Below are 22,914 nucleotides of genomic sequence, written 5' to 3'. Positions count from 1 at the left end.
GAATAACGGTTTTTCTGTTCGTTTTCTTTTTTACATTTATAATAAATACTCTACAAAGTACAACCAACACAAAAAAATGTTAAAACTATAAAAAATAACGTCTCCAAAATAAAATCTGTAAATAGAATCCCGAAAAAAGGGTTAACCCAACCTGTAGACGGAAACACTATTTCCACTAATTTTTAGAAGGAAAACACTTTTAATAATAGTGACCACAGCAATAAAAAATCCCTTTCGGCATGCCGGAAGGCGGAGGTAGATTTCAACGGTGCTAAGTTAGGTATAAAAAGATTTCCACCTTAAAGTTAAGAAAAACTTCAAATTTACTCAATACGACAATGATTGCATCTGAAAAAAGTTTCCCATGTTTAGCATAAAAGTCCCATCTTTTTACAATTCCAGCAAATGTTTGGTCATCCCTTGCCGTAGGGTTGGTCATATAAAAAATTGTGTCAGACAAACGTTTTAGGTAATTTTTACAGGGCTAACGACCATTTTAAACCGATTTGAATTTGTGCCTATTAAGGGAGGTATGAGTTTTTTTGTTCTGGAAACCACATTTTTTCCACCTTCTAGGCCAATGGTTGGTGATATCAAAAAATTTTAATTAGATAAGTTTTAGGCCTGCATTCAAAGAATAATAGGAACTTTAAACCAATTCGATATTTTACTTAATCAGAAAGTTATAGCGATATTTTGTTTTTTTCGAAAAATTCCCTCATTTCCACCCCCATGGTCCGATTTTGGCCGTTAACGAACTCGACCGAGATTTTGGGACGAGGTATTTTTAAGGAACATCTGAAAGAGATTGGCGCAAAATTACGGCAATTATCGTGTCCTCAAGAAAGTGAAATATATATATATATATATATATATATACAAACTTTTCAGCTGACGGTGGTTTTGGGATCTGGAGGTTGTGAAACGCGAAGATATGTCGAAATTTTCCCGGAAGTTGAATCATGGTACCCATTACAATAGGTAAGTTTCTTATGAAATCTACCTAAAACACAAGCATCCCATATGAAGCGTAATAGAGAAAATGACGACTAAAAAAGGGCTTCCGATAATATTCTTCAATAAACCAAAACAAACGTTTTTTTTAGTTTTTTTTTTGTATTGTGGTATCATCACTCTCAAAAAAGCAATTTTAATTAACTCCTCCTGTACTGCAAGGTGCTACACATGCATCAACCTTTTTATTAATAACATCAGGATAAATAACATCAGGATTAATAACATCAGGATAAATAATGTTAGCAAAAATTTAATTAAACTTTTTTCTAATAAAACAATGTAATTATATGCTGCCTGAAATCAGTAAGACAGCTATACTCATAATAATGATGTAAAATGAATTGTATATAAAAACATGAAATGATATAATTATGATTAAAAAGAGTAGTCTATATTCGCTGAACCAGAAAAATTATTTTAAACTGTTTTTGTGCAGATTATATAATAGATAGAATAAGTAGTACAGTCCATTACATTGATTAAAAAATACGAAAACATTCATCATCCATTAATTTTAGTAACTTTCTCTTTTATTCGCACTATGCTAGTAAAAGTTTCTACTTTAGTCTCTAGTCGTACGTTGAAATTACCTCAATGTATAGCTTGTAGAAAAAATGTAATTAAAGCATTAGACTCATCAATCTTTTGTACATAAAAATGAATAAAATACTACACTTACATTTTCTTTTTATTGGCGTGAAAGTAGATATATACTGTTTTTCATAAAAGTTTCTGAACGGTAAAATTCAGATTATTCTAGCATGCTGCTCATCTAACCTTTATTTATTACTCTGTCTAGTATAGCTCGATTAAATGATATTTTTTTTTTTTTTTAAGAAGCGTATTCCGGAATCGGAGAGGCATTTTGTGCCCAACCCAGACTGCCGGAAGTAGAAGAAGAAGAAGAAGAATTCCCATAACCTGATTCCCTATTCTTCCTTCATCTTACAATGAACGGTCAGACAACCGCCTACAATCAACACATGAAACTTCCTCCACAGAAGGAGTTTATTGCACCCTCCAAAATCTAGGGCCCCATCAGGCGCATTCCTATTATGCCGAAAGACCTTCAATGAACTGACGTAAGGGGAATCAGGTGGGAGAAGACGCAGAAATCTTTCTAATCTTCCAAGGAATAGCCCAAGTAAAACACTTCACAAAAAGGACCAAAACGCAATTTCAAACTCCGTCCATCTTAAACTAAAAGTAAATATAACTAAAAAACTAAATATTCGCCAAAAAAGTTGAAAGATCCAGCAATAAGGGGTTGATGTCCAGGTTCTGTAGTGAATAAAATACCCCCATCATCCTTGCGTCCCGTTTCGTTCCCAAGTATTTTGTTATAAATCTACTATCGTTGGAATCGTCATTGCAATATAAATCAGTAATAAAAATGTGTTTATCCATGTAAAATAGTAAATATAAACGTGATGAAAGTAAATTGGAAACTATTTTATAAATTAAAAAATGGGCGTGGAACGGCAGTTCTCTTGTTCAAGTACATACAAACAAATCGGAGCTACTGTTAATAAATAGATTGCAGTCGAAGTATACTTGAACAAGAGATGTATGCGTGTTCGTTTTAATAGTTCCAATTTCAAACAATTACGGTTTATTTTTTTAGTTGAATTCATTTGCAATGACAATATATATATATAAATAAACCAAAAAATATTTTTTCAACTCTCATCTCTTAAAATTTAAATACATGTTTTTTGTCCATTTGCACTATCTATCTCCCTTTGGTTTAAACATTTTTTCAAAGATGTTTTGAAAATTTATAATTCATATATCAAGCTATTCAGAAATGTCTACTTTTTTTTATAGACCACAGACGTAAGATGCGAAAAAAGATTTTGCAATGAAAAAGCTGTGCAAGGTATTGTATGACTTCATCGGCCTAACCGAAAAAGTCATTTAATACTTTTCCAACTTTTTTATTCTATTAAAAATAGAAAGACAATTACAAAAGATGACTGGAATTCGAACCCAGAATATTATGGATGAAAAACGAAGATGTTATTTTTCCATTAGAAAAATTGAATTAATGAAATTGTAACAGAAGATAAGTAAATAAACCTAGTGCAGACCACAGTTAGAAACGGAATCTGAAACCAGCTTATTATAAAACTAAGTTCAAAATTTCGTAAAAAAGGCGAATTGAAATTTTGGAACCATAATTAGAAATGGAGAGATCGACTTATACCGACCTATATTCCTGTGATTAAAATAACAATTATAAATAAATACTACAACAATATACTAGTTAAAGATGAAATAATTAAACGATATATTTTAACATAATTGTTAATTTTTTCAACTAAAACATAATTTCTTCATTAATTTTTTATTGTAGTCTGTTTGTTTGTAATATAAGTTTATTTTTTACCGTTTTAGGGCGTACAAACAGTACATATTTATTCGAATAAATAAATCCATTTGAATTTGTTAACAAAAAATTGATTGTCTGATGCCCATAAATAGGAATCATGCATATCAATATTTAAAAAATAAAAATTTCAACTTGTCCATGAGTTTATATTTTCGAATAGCAAACTTTGCTAAAAAAAGTGTATATATAATATATATATATATATATATATATATATATATATATATATATATATATATACACAAATAAAATATCGTAATATTACAGTAAAAGTGTGCCAACGTAGCAATGCTTTATTTATATATTTTAATTAAATAATGATCCAATATTTTAAAATAAAATAAATGATTAAATATTGTGCGAGTTTCCTTTAAAAGTAACTCAGTACGATATTTTGTTTTATATTTATCTTTTCACCTGGGCCTCATAATTCCATTTATGTCATTTGTTTATATTTATAGATGTTTATCTTTTCTTTAAAAAAAAAAATTATTTTTATCTTAAAAGAATAGTATTTATTTTTGTTTCTAGAAGCATTTTTAATTAATTACCGCATCATTTAATAAATGTTCCTAACTAATTTATTTTAAATATAATTAAACGACTTTATTTATTTATTAACGTTTTGTGAATTGTAATTTTTTTTTAGTTATTTTAAACACTTAAAATATTCGTGAAGCTACAAGATATAATATTTTTTTAATGATATATTTTTGTAATGCTGCTTTGAACAAACTTTTACCAGTTTCCTTAATCCATCCAAATAAATCTTCTTCTTTCTTTATCTGTAAAATAACATACGTACCAATCCATCCATTACTGATGTCATCTACATAATTTATTTTTCGTAGCAGGTTTATTTATTTACTAGTTTTGGCACTTACATAATTGAAACAGTATATTGTTGTTATGGTATGTATCTAAGTAACAAGTAAATCTCTCTCTCTCTCTCTCTCTCTCTCTCTCTCTCTGTATCTGTGTGTGTGTGCGCGCGGGGGGGGGGCGTGTGTGTAATTTCGTGCAAAATAATTTAGTAGGCTTCTATTCAGACTAACGAAGTGCAAAAAGTGAAAAATATTTACTATAAATAGTACATACAGATTAGCACATTTCATATACGCATTTAATTATCTGATTCTCTAATTATATCGACAGGGTTTGTGTGATCGTATAGTGCCTATTAAACTATAAAAAAAAAATTATTTTTCCAGTAGTCATGATAATTTTCTCATTAACCATGGACTTAATTCTCGTTTTACCATTATTTGTATTTTCTTTTACGAACTAAAATATTTAACGTGAAAAAAGAATCGGATTTCATAGAATTCAATTATTAAACTATAAAGTAAGTGACACTATTTAAAAAAAAAAGTACAATTAAAATTTACAATAGATATGTCAGTTAAAAATATAGTAATTAAGAATGATTATAATCTTCTTAAGAATGTTACCTGTGTAAGAGTATATCTGTGTTAGTAATAGTTGAGTTTCTGTTGTTACTGGCGCGTCACTGATAAGTATACTTATCAGTTACTACAGTTAACTATATTGTACTAATCTGTTATGTTTGCATTTTAAATACAAATGTGTCACGTGGTTAGTAATCGGATGATGTCATCTGGTTAAATAGTACAACAAATCCCCTCGCCTTTCCCGACAAAGCCAGCCGACAGTTCGGTCGACAAAGACAAGAAGTAAACCTTACCCACCGGGTTGGTCTAGTGGTGAACGCGTCTTTGGAAATCAGCTGATACTTCCAACGTTCAAATCCTAGTAAAGGCAATTACTTTTATACGGATTTTAATACTAGATCGTAGATACATATATTCTTTGGTGATTGGGTTTCAATTAACTACACATCTCAGGAACGGCCGACCTGAGCTGTACAAAATTACACTCGCACAGCTCATGCGAACCTTACAATCATACAAACCTTCAGCCCAATTAACGAAAATTAAAAAAACTAAAACTCGAATTTTACTGGATATTTATCATTCATCATACCAATTTCTATCAAATTTAACATTGACTTTATTCGAAAAATCGATTTTATCCCGGAGCAAGGATTTAACCTACATTCAATAGATAAATCACTTATTATCTACTGCAAATAAATACTGAGATAATTATTAAATTATTTCACCATTACTACAGAATGACCGTTCTAAGTAATAACAATTATTACTAAAGAAAAGGATAAACACCAGTGTACGCACACTGCTAGCGGTCGATTCTGGATTTCGAGAGTCGTACGCTTTAGAAAACACCACCTTCCTTTCTTTTCAAACAATCAGTTCTTTCATAATTTCCGTACTGAATTTATCAATATATGTATATGAGTATATATATAATTTTTTTTTTTTAGTGAAGTTTCTTTTTATTTTATTTAAGTGCTTCTGAATAGTAACAGTATGTTGGTACTAGAAAAAATTATTTCTCAGGACATTATTATAAAAGAATATATGAAGAGAAATATGAATTGATGGACAAATTCAATTATTGACTGTAGATTACAAAAAAGGAATGTTTTGTACGTTTATATTCGGAAGCTTTATTAGATGATACGATTGTTTTAATTATTTCATTATTTGATCTCCAATCACTTTAATAAACAAAATTAAAGTCTTCTTGTCAACATTTTTCACTGTCATTTTTTGAAAATGAGTACTAATTTTTTTTTCTTAAATTGCTTTTAATTTGTAAAAATATGTATAATATTATAAATAAAACAAATACTAAAAGAAACTGACACTATAAAATTGTAAGAAAATATTTAAATTAATATGTAAAGTACATATAAAAATGAAAAAAAATAAGACTTTGGCGTGCTATAAGAGCATAAGTCTTGGTTTCTATTAAAAAATAATGCCGTTGAGTAATTCCGTACACTACGTATTCATTGTATCAAAATCTGACAAAGAGTCGCCGTAAAGCTACAGAATTCGGTAGCGCGCTACTGGGAATCGAACCTCTATCTGCAGATAATTTACTTCTTAGTAAAATTAGCATCCTATACACTGGTTACTAAGTAACTACAAGTAGCTTAATTTGTTGTTAGCGTTACAATAATCAGTGGAATTCATCGGAAACGCTAAAAGCATTTATACGACTAAACTATATTTTTAATTTTGTTTCACAAACGGGTATGTATATCACTCATAGGATAATGACCGAGTCTGATATTTTGCGAAAATTCAATGTAATTTACATAAAAATTAATAATCTCACAAAAACAATATTTATTCACTTAGTTTTATTTTAGGGCGTTAGCTAAACACATTTTGAAATAAATTTGCTAAAGAAAAAAACAGAAACGATCAAGAACAATATAAAAAAAATGAGAATATTTAATTAAATGCGCGTTTTGATTTATTAAACGGTATAAACAAATCTTTTTTTTTTTTTTTTGTCTTCAGTCATTTGACTGGTTTGATGCAGCTCTCCAAGATTCCCTATCTAGTGCTAGTCGTTTCATTTCAGTATACCCTCTACATCCTACATCCCCAACAATTTGTTTTACATACTCTAAACGTGGCCTGCCTACACAATTTTTCCCTTCTACCTGTCCTTCCAATATTAAAGCGACTATTCCAGGATGCCTTAGTATGTGGCCTATAAGTCTGTCTCTTCTTTTAACTATATTTTTTCCAAATGCTTCTTTCTTCATCTATTTGCCGCAATACCTCTTCATTTGTCACTTTATCCACCCATCTGATTTTTAACATTCTCCTATAGCACCACATTTCAAAAGCTTCTAATCTTTTCTTCTCATATACTCCGATCGTCCAAGTTTCACTTCCATATAAAGCGACACTCCAAACATACACTTTCAAAAATCTTTTCCTGACATTTAAATTAATTTTTGATGTAAACAAATTATATTTCTTACTGAAGGCTCGTTTAGCTTGTGCTATTCGGCATTTTATATCGCTCCTGCTTCGTCCATCTTTAGTAATTCTACTTCCCAAATAACAAAATTCTTCTACCTCCATAATCTTTTCTCCTCCTATTTTCACATTCAGCGGTCCATCTTTGTTATTTCTACTACATTTCATTACTTTTGTTTTGTTCTTGTTGATTGATAGTTCTTGCGTAGGACTTCATCTATGCCGTTCATTGTTTCTTCTAAATCCTTTTTACTCTCGGCTAGAATTACTATATCATCAGCAAATCGTAGCATCTTTATCTTTTCACCTTGTACTGTTACTCCGAATCTAAATTGTTCTTTAACATCATTAACTGCTAGTTCCATGTAAAGATTAAAAAGTAACGGAGACAGGGAACATCCTTGTCAGACTCCCTTTCTTATTAGGGCTTCTTTCTTATGTTCTTCAATTGTTATTGTTGCTGTTTGGTTCCTGTACATGTTAGCAATTGTTCTTCTATCTCTGTATTTGAACCCTAATTTTTTTAAAATGCTGAACATTTTATTCCAGTCTACGTTATCAAAAGCCTTTTCTAGGTCTATAAACGCCAAGTATGTTGGTTTGTTTTTCTTTAATCTTCCTTCTACTATTAATCTGAGGCCTAAAATTGCTTCCCTTGTCCCTATACTTTTCCTGAAACCAAACTGGTCTTCTCCTAACACTTTTTCCACTCTCCTCTCAATTCTTCTGTATAAAATTCTAGTTAAGATTTTTGATGCATGACTAGTTAAACTAATTGTTCTGTATTCTTCACATTTATCTGCCCCTGCTTTCTTTGGTATCACAACTATAACCCTTTTTTTGAAGTCTGATGGAAATTCCCCATTTTCATAAATATTACACACCAGTTTGTATAATCTATCAATCGCTTCCTCACCTGCACTGCGCAGTAATTCTACAGGTATTCCGTCTATTCCAGGAGCCTTTCTGCCATTTAAATCTTTTAATGCTCTCTTAAATTCAGATCTCAGTATTGTTTCTCCCATTTCATCCTCTTCAACTTCCTCTTCTTCCTCTATAACACCATTTTCTAATTCATTTCCTCCGTATAACTCTTCAATATATTCTACCCATCTATCGACTTTACCTTTCGTATTATATATTGGTGTACCATCTTTGTTTAACACATTTTTAGATTTTAATTTATGTACCCCAAAATTTTCCTTAACTTTCCTGTATGCTCCGTCTATTTTACCAATGTTCATTTCTCTTTCCACTTCTGAACACTTTTCTTTAATACACTCTTCTTTCACCAGTTTGCACTTCCTGTTTATAGCATTTCTTAATTTCCGATAGTTCCTTTTACTTTCTTCATCACTAGCATTCTTATATTTTCTACGTTCATCCATCAGCTGCAATATATCGTCTGAAACCCAAGGTTTTCTACCGGTTCTCTTTATTCCGCCTAAGTTTGCTTCTGCTGATTTAAGAATTTTCTTTTTAACATTCTCCCATTCTTCTTCTACATTTTCTACCTTATCTTTTTTACTCAGACCTCTTGCGATGTCCTCCTCAAAAATCTTCTTTACCTCCTCTTCCTCAAGCTTCTCTAAATTCCACCGATTCATCTGACACCTTTTCTTCAGGTTTTTAAACCCCAACCTACATTTCATTATCACCAAATTATGGTCGCTATCAATGTCTGCTCCAGGGTAAGTTTTGCAGTCAACGAGTTGATTTCTAAATCTTTGCTTAACCATGATATAATCTATCTGATACCATCCAGTATCGCCTGGCTTTTTCCAAGTGTATATTCTTCTATTATGATTTTTAAATTGGGTGTTGGCAATTACTAAATTATACTTCGTGCAAAATTCTATAAGTCGGTCCCCTCTTTCATTCCTTTTGCCCAGCCCGTATTCACCCACTATATTTCCTTCCTTGCCTTTTCCAATGCAATAAACAAAACAACAGTGTATAAATATACGAAAAATTAACTTAAAATTATGAAATTGATGAAAAAAATACAGTGTTTCTACTTGAACTCTTAATCAAATGTAAACTTGTACTGCACTCGTAACTTCTAAAATTTATATAATCTACATCAACTTTCTTATTCAAAGATACTCAGACGGAATGAATTTTTAAGGTAAAAAATGGACTATCAGATCATTTTTTGATACCTATAAGTATGAATCATGTAAACCGATATTTAGAAAATTAAAAATGTCAACGAATCCTTGAATTTATATTTGTGTATTTGCAACCTTTTCTAAAAAAAATTGTCACGTTTTCTTAATAAATAAAAATGTCCATCTCTATCAAACCAAACAACAGAATTATTTTTGTGTAATTCAGCACAATATTTTTGCTTACAAAGAGGAGCCTTATCAGGTTTCCGTCGCAGTTTTTAATAAATTACTGAACCATAAAAAATATCTTCCCGCCAATTAATTAAAATAAAATTAAAAGATTTTCATTTTATAGAAACAATATTACTCTGTCGATAAAGTTTTAAATAATACTACGAGAAGTTATCTCTAAAGTAAAGACTGTTACATTGTAAAAAACTTTATGAATATTTTTTATTTCTCTTGAACTACTTCTCTATATTATCGCCACACGAATTAATAAATTTTTAATCGAATTGAACGTAAAGCAGAGGAAATGAAAACAGAAAAAATTACATCAATTTTCTGCAATAACGCAACTATTTTTTAAATGATTCTAAAAAAATAAATTGTCACTTTGTTCAAAATAAAAGGCTTAATATGTCAGAAAATAACATAAATTTTGATAAACTTATATTTATGGAGATATAACGTATTGAAAAATAAACATGGCCGTCAGTTTTTAATTTGTGAAGGTATTTAAATCCTGATTTTTTGCCAATTTTAAAAATTTATTACCAAGACGCTTGTCAAATATTAATGTGATTCGAGTCGAACTTGAGATACAAATTTTTATATAAAAATAACAAAATGGCGGTCAGAAGAGAATGAAGGAGAAATTACTATTTTTCCAAAGGATATTTTTTGTTTAGTTTTACAAGTAAAATCCGAAAAGTATAGCCAGCCCACCATTTTAAAACACCCGATATACTCGTGTGTGTATATAAACACACGTAATACCCATCTATATAGCTAAAAACCTTAACAGGTTTATTTTAAGAAAGTTACGTTATAAGGAAATCTATTTACTTTCTCTTTCTAAAATAGCAACAACAAAAAATATTATTCACAATAAATAATATAAACGACAAATTACAACAAAATTGTTAAAATATTTTGTTTACCTATTTGAGAAAATAAAAATTCTTTTATACGCGCATAAAACATATTAATATATGATTTAGTTGTAAATTACAAGTAAAATCTTTATATAATTATTTTATCAATAATTAATGTAAAATATTTATATACACAAACAGTGTTAAAAAAACCAGTGTTATATATGAACAATTATTATAAATAAAATCTGGAATTACATTACAAAAAAAAGGCAGTAAATTAAAAAAAATAATAAAAAAAAATCTGATTAAATTTACATTAATTAACATACCTAATATGAAGTAAATTTTTTTCTAGTTACTAAATTATTTAAACATGAAATATAATTAACTGTGGTTTAACCTACGTAGTACGTATTATTAATTTATTATTTTTTTTTTATTTACGATTTATTTATTTTATATATTTTTTATTCTGCTTCAATTAACAGCACTGACTGTAGTATTCACCAAAATCTAGACAATAAAAATTGTTAAATTATAATGTATCATTAAACATAGACTAATATTGGGGCAATATAATGCGTAAAAATAAACAAAAATATTGGGTTTCCAAGCAATATATAAGTACAGGTGTATCACGAAGTTTTCCTAGGATTTTCATAACAGATTCTACCCGTAAAAATAACAGAAAAAGTACTTAAAAATATGTTCTAAAATGCTTCGTTTGCGAGTTACAGCTAGTGAAAGAATTCACTCGGATTTCAGCTATCCTGGTTAAATGAAGTCGTATGAAATTTTTAGGACCTTAATTAAGGAGCAGCATTAGTGATTTCTTATGCTTTTTAAAATGAAAAGACGAATAAAATAAGTTCCAGGGTATTTTTTGAGAAATCTGCGGTGAAAACCAATAAATTAAGGTAAAACCCCGTGTTTTTTTATGTCTGACGTTTAATAACTTTGTTACATAGGTAATAAGCATTCAAAACTTTTAAACAAAATTTGTAGAGAATTTACTTCTGAACAAAATGGTGTAACATAAGTTGAATAAAACAAAGATAAGTTAAAAAAATTCAAGTTTTATTTAAAAACAGTGTACTACTTTGTCAGAAAAGTATTATTTAATATAAACAAAAACCATATTATATTTGAGATGTGAAAAATAAATTTACTGTTAAAAAATTTAACAATAAATCTGTGCCTTAATTAACGTCCTAAAAATTTCAGTATAACCTCATTTCACCGGAGCAACTGAAATCCAAGCGAAATGTTTCACTAACTCGCAAACGAAATATTTTTTGATATATGTATATATGAACTTTTTCCATTATTTTCACGAATAGAATCGGTTGCGAAAATCCCGGGAGAACTTCGTGATCTACCCTGCATTTATATGTATATACACACACACACACGAAGTCAAGTCAGATATTCGAGGGGGTACCCAAAAATAATCGGAATTGTTAAAAAAGGAATTCTTTTAATAATCATTAAAAGAAAACTAATTAATAAGGAAAACTAATCAATATCCTTTCCTGATCTTTAAATTATTAATATTAAATAATACTAATATCATTATTTAAGAAAAAATATATATATATAGCTAAAGAATAAATTTTATAAAAATACAATTAAAATTTATTTAGTTTTAATTAAAAATTTTTTATCATATTAATAACAACCAATGATCATAATGCTTGTTATTACAACAGAAGATTTACAATGTTTTCTTTTACACTATTTTTTCAATCTTTTTCTAATTATAGAGCATGAAAAATGCCTAATGATATAAAAAACAGCAGCTACCGTTGCTTTTTTGGAGAGTTCTCTTTATAACCAGTTTCTGGAGTAAACGACTGAAAGTGTTTCTAGTTGAGGACATCTGAATTTTGGTGAGTTACTACATTGCATTATATTCGTACAGTTATGAAAGCATTCTTGAGAATGACAATTTTTATTACAGTAATTTGTATCTTATGATAAGTAACCTACAATCGGCACTTATCAGTAATTTTTATCATTTTTAAAGAAAGAAATCGGTGTGAGATTTATGCGACTTAAAATAAATTTGACATTCTTTCAATTAAAAAGAAATACAATTTTTCCTTAAAGTTCAACTTTTGAAATCGAAACCAAGTTAAGTGTTATTGATAATTGTTTTTTTTTTTTAATAAATAAAATTCGTCAAAGGATTGCATAACTTTTTCGGTTTAACCACTCTTTGCCAACACTGACTATAAAGGGTTTAACCCCCAGCAGACTACCAACGGTTTCACTCGCGGTAGACTACTGTTTACAAGGAAAATTATTAATCAGCCATTAGCATTAATAGTTTCATGAATTCGCTTCAGTATAGTTTCGACTAATTTTATTTCGTATTCTTGCTAATGGAATCCCTTTGCTCACTGATTTTCTGTATTCTAATATTTGAGTAAAACTTTGAGATACAGATCCCACAGTGACAATATCTCTCATCCCCTTGATTGATTGAAACCAAAATAAATCGCATTAATGATTTAAATTCAGAAGTTATCGTAAAAAATATTAAAAAAAAGTTTAATCCAGACTTAAGTATCAAGAAAAACGATAACTAAAAAAAAAATATATATATATATCATTTATCTCTCCACCCGTTTACATCAGGTCAAAAAAAATAAACATTTAACCGAATTCGTAATCAAAATTTCTAATGAAATTTCCCTAATATATAACCAAAGTGACTTATAGAGGCTAATAAAATGGAATATCATATAATTACTATAAGAATTTAACTTATGGTTCAGAAACAAGAATGAAAAAAGGCTTCCCTCATTGGGATTTGAATAGGACCAAACACGATCAAAAAGTATCTTACCAACCTAAAAAGTATTAAATTATGTGAAAAAGTTTATATCATTTTTGAACAAAAGTTTTAGATACAGGAACTGTGTGAGCCGTAACTTCCTGCTCTTTTGACCGATTAAGACCAGAATTTGAATTCAGTAATGTCTTATGTAAAAAATCATCGTGCAAAATCTCATACAAATCTGTCGATTTAGTCTAGAAATATCAACAAAAAACAGGGCAATATATAATTATATAATTACATTAAAATTTTTCAATGCAAAGATTAATTGCCTTTTTTTAGTTAGAGAGAGTTATGAAAAATGAAGATCTGCAAAAAACTGGACATGCGAAATTTGACCCAATTAGTATACTTTCCCTTAGCATACAGCTGTACAATATAATTAGAAACCGGGAAAGTTAAAATTGTTTAAATAATAATATTTATACTTTTTAAACAGTCCAAAAAGCCTTAAAACTATGTTATAATTATAAACAAAACAAAAAATGTTTCCGCTCGTTTTCAGTCTAATTACGACGTTAATAAAAGGATAGATATTACGGCAAATAATTAGAAATCTCAGGAGGTAGATGGATAATAAAATAAATCTTTTTAAAAATTAAACAGGCGGTCCCAAAAAAAAAAATTTTTTTAATATATAACCCAATTCGTCATCCAAGTTTCAAAATTTTGTATTATAAATATAATATTTGAAGAAGAAATAATTCTTGACGATTTTTAAAAAATGTTGAGGCTTAAAATTTTCCTTATAATTATTAATTTTTTTTTTTAATTAATTTACTCCCAAATATTATTTTGTTTTTGAAAAGGGAAAGAACCCTAGCTTCTTGAAATATCGTTTAATTATTCTTCTTATAAGATAGATTTTCATTGATGAACATTTCATTTATATCAGGTTTTAGACGTATAGTGTAACAAAAGGAAAGATATGTATGTCAAATTGTATATGTAAAATGTATATGTATGTCAAACTTGACATACATCGTTTTTATTGAAAAGAACACTTAAAATTTAAAAATATTAATGAACGGTGATACTACTTTTTTTATTAATATAAACTAATAAATAAAAATTTGTTATTTTTATTAATAAATACTAGAATTCATAACAAAATCTTGTTTTTTTAGATTTTTTCAAGTTAATTTTCATTAATTTTTTAAAATATTTAAAAAATATATATATATATATTTTTTTAAATATTTTTTTTTATTGTAACGTCATAGCAACTTTATAATCTCTTAAGTAAGAGAATTGAACAATAAGTAAATAAGATCTATTTGGACCATCATTAAGTACCCACAGACCCAGTGGTTTGTGACATAATAATAATAACGAAATAAAAGAAATGAAATAGAAGAGCACTCCGCAAGGCCGGACTATAAAGTCACCGAGTGGAAACGATAAATCAAATCAAGAATATTGTTTCTCCGCAATATTGAAAAATTACTGATTGTATTATCCAATAAATTGAATGCCATATAATTTGGGTGCCGATACAAACGATTTTGATATGGTAGGCTGGTCAGAGAGATTTCCTGCCGAACGCTTGCCAATTTAAAATCATTATATATGAAATTATTGCTTATGCACCGGAACATGTTTAGCATTTTTCACAGTGTTCTTGTCTGATAGCGTTCAAGTTTGTCAATATTGGAGTTGTTTGCTGTACCCCAAAATTCAGGCCCGAAAGTTCAAATAGTCTTCAAAATGATTGTTAAATTAATAACAAACATTATAAAATAGTAAAAAAAGACCTTTCATAAAAGATAAAATAATAATTATCTTTTTAAATTTTAAATAACAGTAATGTAATTTAATCACGAATTAACGAGATTTTTTTTTCAGTAACATCAAGTTACAGTTGTTCAAGACAAATAAATTTCTGAGATTCAAATCCATTACCATCCGGATGAAAGGGGCAAGAGAGAACGCTATATCAATTTGCTATTGTGTTCAATATACCATATAAGATACATAGAGAAAAGAAATTATTTAATGGCAATGTAGTTTGAGAGGGAGGGGAATTTAAAAAGCCTACGTATGCTTAACAAACTAACTGCAAAACGTGTAATAACATAATTCCTGCAGATTCAGCTTTATTTTATCAGTAAATAACCTAAAATTTACGTTCGTTAATGTTTCAGTTGTATAGTCACTCGTTTAGTTATTTTTAGCTATGCGATACAATCTGTTTTTTCCTACACAGCTAGCGGTTAATTAAAGTCGAAAATATTTATTTACACGTCGGGAATACCTCGTTAAAATTTTAATCTAAATAGTTTTCCTCTTAAACTTTTTTTCAAATTTTACCTTCAGATTTTTTCTTAATAAAATATATATATATAAAATTTACAATCATTGTTCAAGTTTTTTTTTTACCTTTCTTCACCAACTTTCAAGGTCGAATTTCAAAAATATAGAAATTGGTTTATTCTCATGAAGATTACACTAACCAAAAATCAGGTTGATCTCTTCATTTTTACCGAGAAATTAAAATAAAAAAAATAGTAAATTTCACTGTTATTACACTTTACTTATTAAATTTGGAATTTCAAAAAACCTTTCTTAGTGGCAGCTGCACCGTAAAAAGAGTATGAACGCAAATTTTATCTTCATTTGTTTTTATTTGGCGTTGACTATGAATCACCCATGACATGTCTTCAGTTTAAATAAGATCTCTACTGAAAAATATCTTGGGCGCGGCTCCCTGTAAGAAAGGAGCATGAAAATTTAGCGGCTCACCACCTTGAGGCCGGAATGAGAAGTGCAGCACCGTAACTGATTATTTAAATGTTTTAATAAATATTTTTTTCATTTTTATATAGCATTTCCGAATAACCGCGATCTATTAGATCGAAAATGTATATGATGCATGCAAAGGTTAGCCCTTCATTCAGTTCAAACTCAGCTCCCACAACTCATTAAAATTTGTGCTTAACCGGCAATTCTTCACTACTAGATACTTCTTTTTCCTGATTTTTCGAGATGAAATGTATGGAAAGAAACATGAGTAAAAATTTGGTTGGGATTGATGGAGTAGTTTTTTTGTTTATCCCGAACAAATGAAAACTCTCTTCCTCTTTATATAATAGTGTAGATGTACTGCTAAAAGCATGAAAACAGGTAATATTCTGTATTTGTCTGAATGGAACGAATGAAACATATTCAGAGCAGCATTACAAAATAGAAAATTAATTTAACAAAGATTGATAATTACAGTCAATATTAATGTTTCAATAAATTAATAAAGTTTTTTGTGTATATTTTAAATTATTACATTATTTATTGTAAATATTTATTTACATATCAGCATGACGAAAAGTCATTATTTTGTTTAAAAGTTTCCATTGGTTATGGAAACGTTTATTTCCATTACCAATGGTTTAAATAACTTTGATCTACTAATTTTTTATATCCATCAATGGCTACATAATCGTAAAACAATTATCACCTGATTCATTTCAAAATATCCTTTGTAGATGTAATCTTCAGTTTTATAAAGAAATTTTAAAAAGCCGGCGAAAGGTTTTAAAAGTATCCCGGCTTTTCCCGTGACAAATTTTTATTTCAAATGACGTTTTTTATACTTTGAATTTAATTTTTTTGTTATCAAAATTATACTGTTTGGAGAATAAATGATAAAAAAACAACAGATAAATTATCAGAAATTATAAAATTGTTGAAAACTCTGAAATCGGAGGTCTCTGTTACCCACTTTTCTGAAAAAATTCTGATTTTGTCAATATTAATATTAGATGGATTTTCAATCTTAAGAATTAAAGTTTAAAAAAGCTGATATTTTAAGTACAGGTCCATTTGGCCCTTTGTTCTTTTTGGGCTTAAAAATGTATTTTTTTAGAATAATTATTTACTTCAATAAGTCGTCCCGATTTGGTGTAATTTTATTCAAAAATACTAAACAAATTATATTTTCCAAAAAAAAAAAAATATATATAGATATCGTGATGAACCCTTGTCCGATGATATCAAATTCAGGCCGAATCTTGAACATAAACATATAACTAAATATTTGTACCAAATTTTCAAGACCGTATGAAGCAAAAACTTATTTAGAAATAATGTTGAAATCCCCATCCCTAAACCTATCGACTTTGGAATTTTAAAAAACTTAATAGATATTTTCACTGCACTAAAACCCAATTTTCAATGATCACGACACAGAAGTCATTAATTAAAAGTGGCGAAAACATCATTTTTCCTTTTTTAATTTTGTCTAAAATTAAATTCCATCAATTTTCTGAGTTATTTTCGAAAAATATATATCGAGTTACTCCAGACATATTAATAAAAATACAGACAAATACTTAATACATTTTTTTAGAAATGTCTAACTTCTTTTGTGTTTTTGAAATAAGGGGCCCTTGAAACATCGACATTTTCAAAAACCCCGAGTACCCAAATTTTGGCGGATCACTATAGTTTCCCCTTATGCTGCTGCATCAGCAATATATCTATATCGGTAAAAGTAATAAATAATTGAAAAAAAAGTTAGCGATTCCCAATGTTCCGTTGATTTGTTAATCAATAAAAATCAAATAATTTTTAATTATTATTATTTATACACATATACTGATGACTGTTTAACTATATATACATATATATTTGATGAGATTTGTTATTTATGATTATCCTTTTTAATAAAGATCTTTGTATTTCATTAAACTTTACTAACAACTTTAATATATATATATAGTATTAGTAATTCTTTCAATAAATGTAAATGAATACATCACTTTTATTATTAGTAAACAATATTATTATTACTATATAACTGTTGCAAGTAATTATAAAACTGAGATTAATTGTTCGACGTTAAACTATTTACAATGCTTCAGGCCTTTAGGCTACCGAATTATGTTATCACAAATTATTGAAAATAGTATGCTAACGTAGCAATCACACTAATTATAATGAAGTTGCAAAAAAATTATCTCTTTTTATTTAACTAGTTTTCGATCCCCCCCAAAAAAATAGATAAATTTATGATTATAAAACGATATTATTTTACTACGTAAAGAATAAATAATGAATTATTTTAATTAATTAAATTATCATTGTATTTCCACCATTTTGCCAACCTCCTTGGCGGAGTAGTAGCGTCCCGAGTTCGAATCCCGATCAACATGGAATTTTTCATACGCTAAAAAATTAGATTTCCGTATCTCACGCACAAGATTCAATCTTATATGGCGATATCACTAACCAAAAAAAAATAAAAATTAATAATATGGCTTCTGAGAAAGAAGAAAGGAATTCGTTACTACTATTCGGAAAACTTAACTTGTTTGTTAAACTAGAATGTTTAACACATTTCTATCGTTACCTAGCATTTGTACAATTCTAGAAAATGGTAAAGAGTATAAATATTTTGGTACTTTCGAATTAGCCAGTCGACCATAACCTTAATGATCCCGTAACATTGAAAATACTTCAAAGTTACAGGATCATTAACGTATTTTACATATCAAAAATGGAAGCATTATTGCTTATAATTATAGATATAGATTATAAACGTAATCTAACCAAACTTAACCTACGTTCGCTAACCTCATATTAATTAGTCAACGTTAGCGAGCGAAGCGAGCATAGGTTAAGTTTGATTAAATTATATTTATAAAATAAATAAATATAAATGGTTATAAAAATGGTAATATAATGGTTATATAGGATGATATTAACAATAACCCAAAAGTTTGTAATTTATTGGTCGACGGGCTAACACGTAAGTACCAGTATTTTTAATAATTTATAAATAAACGGTCTTGTGTTATTAACTGTTCAACTATGAATTCCAGACGTATTTCTATTTTTTTAAATCACCTTCAGTGAAGAAAAATTCTAAATTTAACATTTAATAAAAAAACGTTTTATATATTACGAGGCTCGACTAATAAATTTTGCATACTACATGCTATACAGAGACAAAAGGTACTATCGACTTGGGCGTGGTAGCACATAATAGCTAAAATCCCTCTGCAAACCTGCGATAATGCGTTAAAATCCGTTTACCGGTTTGTTTTCAGTAGCAGTTAAAATGGGGTCGAGTTCGGCCAATATATCAACGCAGGTAAAACAGCGTACATATTTCTCATCGCTTAAAAGCGGTTTGCGGTAGTGAAACTGTTGACAGAAGCACTGTGAACTGGTGAGCATTGAAATTTCACGAATGTGAAGCTTGTAAATGACGCATCTCGCAGCGGACAACCAGTTTCTGTAACTGATGAGAAACATCGAAAGAAGGTAGACAATTTGCTTCAAAGTGACCGTGAAATGAATCACCCAGCAACGCATCGCTATTCAGTTACGCATATCTAAAGAACAAGTCGAGCAATTATCGAGCAATTGGCTTACCATAAAATATGTGCACGATCGGTACCGCGCAAACTCTCTGATGGCTCTCCGCAAGCTGAAGTTTTAGCCTATTCCGCATCCGCCATTCTCGTCGGATTAGGCTTCATGCGATTTCCATTTCTTCCCTCATCGCAAGAGGGATCTCAAAGGTAATCATTATACCACCGTCGATGAGGTGAAGGAAGTTATGGCCACTTGTATCCGAGAAAGACCGCCAGAATGTTTCAGTGACGGAATGCAAAAACTTGTCACACGTTGGTAAAAGTGTATCAGTGTAAACGGGGATTAAATTGAAAAAAAAAAATACTACATTTTGTAGCTAATTTTTAATAATTTGTTATTTCATTCCAATATCTCTTTCTATTCCCATTCTACGCATATATGTGCAAACTTTATCAGCCAAGCCTCGTATATTTATGTAACCCGACGTGACTAACGGACATAAAACTTCATTTACAGGTAAATAATAAATCTATCGTTCTGATCAGTACAAAATAATATTTACATTATACAGATCACGGGTAGATGTGATAGTCCGTGGATAAAAAAATAACTCTCTCATAATTTCTCTGGATGCATCAACCGAAACCATAATAAAACCTTATCAGAGCAGCATCATAAAATCTCCTTATTCGCGGTGGTTAGGGACCATAAAAATGCCGCGAATACAGAAAACCGCTAATGTAGAACGGAATTAATACTCATTTAAGGAAGAATGGTTAGGTTCTATGAAAATGAAAAAAAAAATCATGCATACATTCTTAGGGCGATGTTATTGATGAAATACAAACGACAACATTAATTATAAGCACCGATTTAGTACAGTACATAGGTACACTACAAAAAATATTTAACAAAATACAGTATGTATTTCCTAATTTACTCGTAAGTACTTACCGAACTGTTTGATTTAAAAACTCACAGTACGTACTGTATTAGAAAAGGGTATTACATGTTCAAATCGTACTTGGTAATCACCTTAAAAAGTCAAGAAAACAGCACCACAGTACTACGTAAACTAAAACTAAAATTACTGTAAAGGAAATTTACAAACTAACGTCCAGTATTTTGAATTGCAGTTACAAAAATTTGTAATTTACTTTGTCACGCTTTTGTTTTTAAATCCGTGTGAAGTTCTCTGTATTCTTGTATGGCATTTTCAATCTTGCGCTTAAAGATAAGCTTCTATTCAAATATGGATCAACATCTATGAAAAAATGGATAAGACCATGAGATATTTTAATGTCTTCGGTAAGCGTTTATACATTTAACTATTTTCTAGGGATCGTATCTTCTACCTCTTATTATACCTCATATTCTACCTGCGCCATTAAATCTTTTAATATTTTTATTGATTAATGTCACATAATGTAATGTACGCGAATACGGAAAATTTTAGCCGTGAATATAGAAAAAAACATCGCAAAATATTGCACCGCGAATAAGGAGATCTCACTATACACAATTAATTATAAAATAAAAAGTAGATGTGATTAAAACCTATACCGATTACTTAAAATATAAGTAATAATAATAAGGTAAATATTTTAAGATACCTTAAATAAAATTGTTTTAAGATTATTATTATTATTACATTTTCTGTTAAGAATATTATAATTGAGTACTGTTTACCTTTCTTAGCTTCATTCTTTTATTATATGTTGACGCGTTTTGGAAAACGCCATTGAGAGTACAATAAGTTTTTTAACAACTTATAAAACAATGAAGCTAAGAAAGGTAAATAATGCTCAACATAGATATCTTAAATATGTAAAAAGATAACAAAATAGGTGTTTTTTGGTAGTTTGGGGTTCAATTACCCACGTCTCAGGAATGGTCAGCCTGAGTCTGTTCAAGACATCTCATTTAACAATACATTCACACTCACAAATGTAATCTAGATGAGTAGCTAATGACTAAATTGTTAATGCGACTATAAATAAAACTATTATAAATAATTAAATCACAATTAAGAAGCCGTTAATTAAAAATATTTGAATACATATTTATCTACACGTTGAACGGAATGAAGAAAATTCGAGGGTTTTTTAAATATTTTATTAATTTTATTTTAAAAATTCATTGTCAAAATGAGATTATTTGTCTAAATGGAATTATTTTATTTAATATCTTAAATAAATTTGTGGGAATAATTTTTTAAATGTTTACTTAAAATTAATTAAAAATGACAACGGAACATTAGGGTATAATAAAGCGCTTTCTCGTAAGACGAAAATATTGCGTTAGGTTACACGAAAATAGCTCTTTTGTCTTTTGTTTGATACAGACGGATGTCGTTATTTATTTAAGAACAAGTTAGTATTGTATTTAGCAAAGATCGTTTATTTCTACATGAATGAAAACTCGATTTTACTTTTGAAGAAACCAAAAGAGTTGATATATTTCACGCGGGACTTGGCAACATATTTATTTTATTTTTTAGTTATTAAATAGTATTTTTCTTATTTTTAACAATTTCTTGATATAGTTCAATATTTTGTTACATTTTGAACAAGGATTATATGACGTCAGAAATAAAATTGATAAATAAAACGAGATAATGTTATGATAAACTCCTCTCTTCTAACAGATAAAATTTATCGACAAGTGAAAACTCATAAATTATAATGTAGATAATAAAAACGTTTATGTTAAAAAAAAGTTAAAACTGTTAAGATATTTTTTATGACAACAAAAAAAAAACAAACAGAAGAGTCCATTATAAGTTAATGTATATTCAGTAACAACGTTTAACCAGTTATTTATTTTTTACTTTCATAAAATACGGAAAGAAAAGAAAGTGTTTTAATCGCAAAGGATTTTACGGTATATTTTTAAATTAATCACGCACGCAATATAAGAAAATATAAATATATTTAACGAATCAATTTTTTTTTAAATTCCTATTGCATTTCCACGTTGCCTCGTGAAATATGAAATCGGATTCAAACGAATTTTATTTCATTATTATTCTCATTATCATAGTTACTTTCTTTTACTAAATAATAACTAATATTATTTTAAGTACAACTATTCGATTAATATTATTTATAAAATAAAATTTAAATCTCAAACTTCATGAATAAATAATTTAAGGTATATTTCCTGTTTACATTGAAAAAAAAAAAATAGAACGGTTATTTAATCCAAAATATTTTATTATCGGATATATTTACCTAAATTACTCTACGAT

The 22,914-nt window shown here is 28.7% G+C and overlaps 1 protein-coding gene across 3 annotated transcripts in view; it reads right to left on the bottom strand.

Moving 5' to 3' along the window:
- LOC142325952 (ATP-binding cassette sub-family G member 4) overlaps positions 1 to 22,914 on the bottom strand; it is a 384,116-nt gene that overhangs the window by 351,111 nt on the left and 10,091 nt on the right. The gene's annotated exons all lie outside the window — the stretch shown is intronic.

Source organism: Lycorma delicatula, chromosome 6, assembly GCF_047948215.1.
Source record: "Lycorma delicatula isolate Av1 chromosome 6, ASM4794821v1, whole genome shotgun sequence".
NCBI classification, from domain to species: domain Eukaryota; kingdom Metazoa; phylum Arthropoda; class Insecta; order Hemiptera; family Fulgoridae; genus Lycorma; species Lycorma delicatula.
The sequence above is the reverse complement of the archived record's forward strand: the minus strand, read 5'-3'. Positions and strand labels throughout refer to the sequence as shown.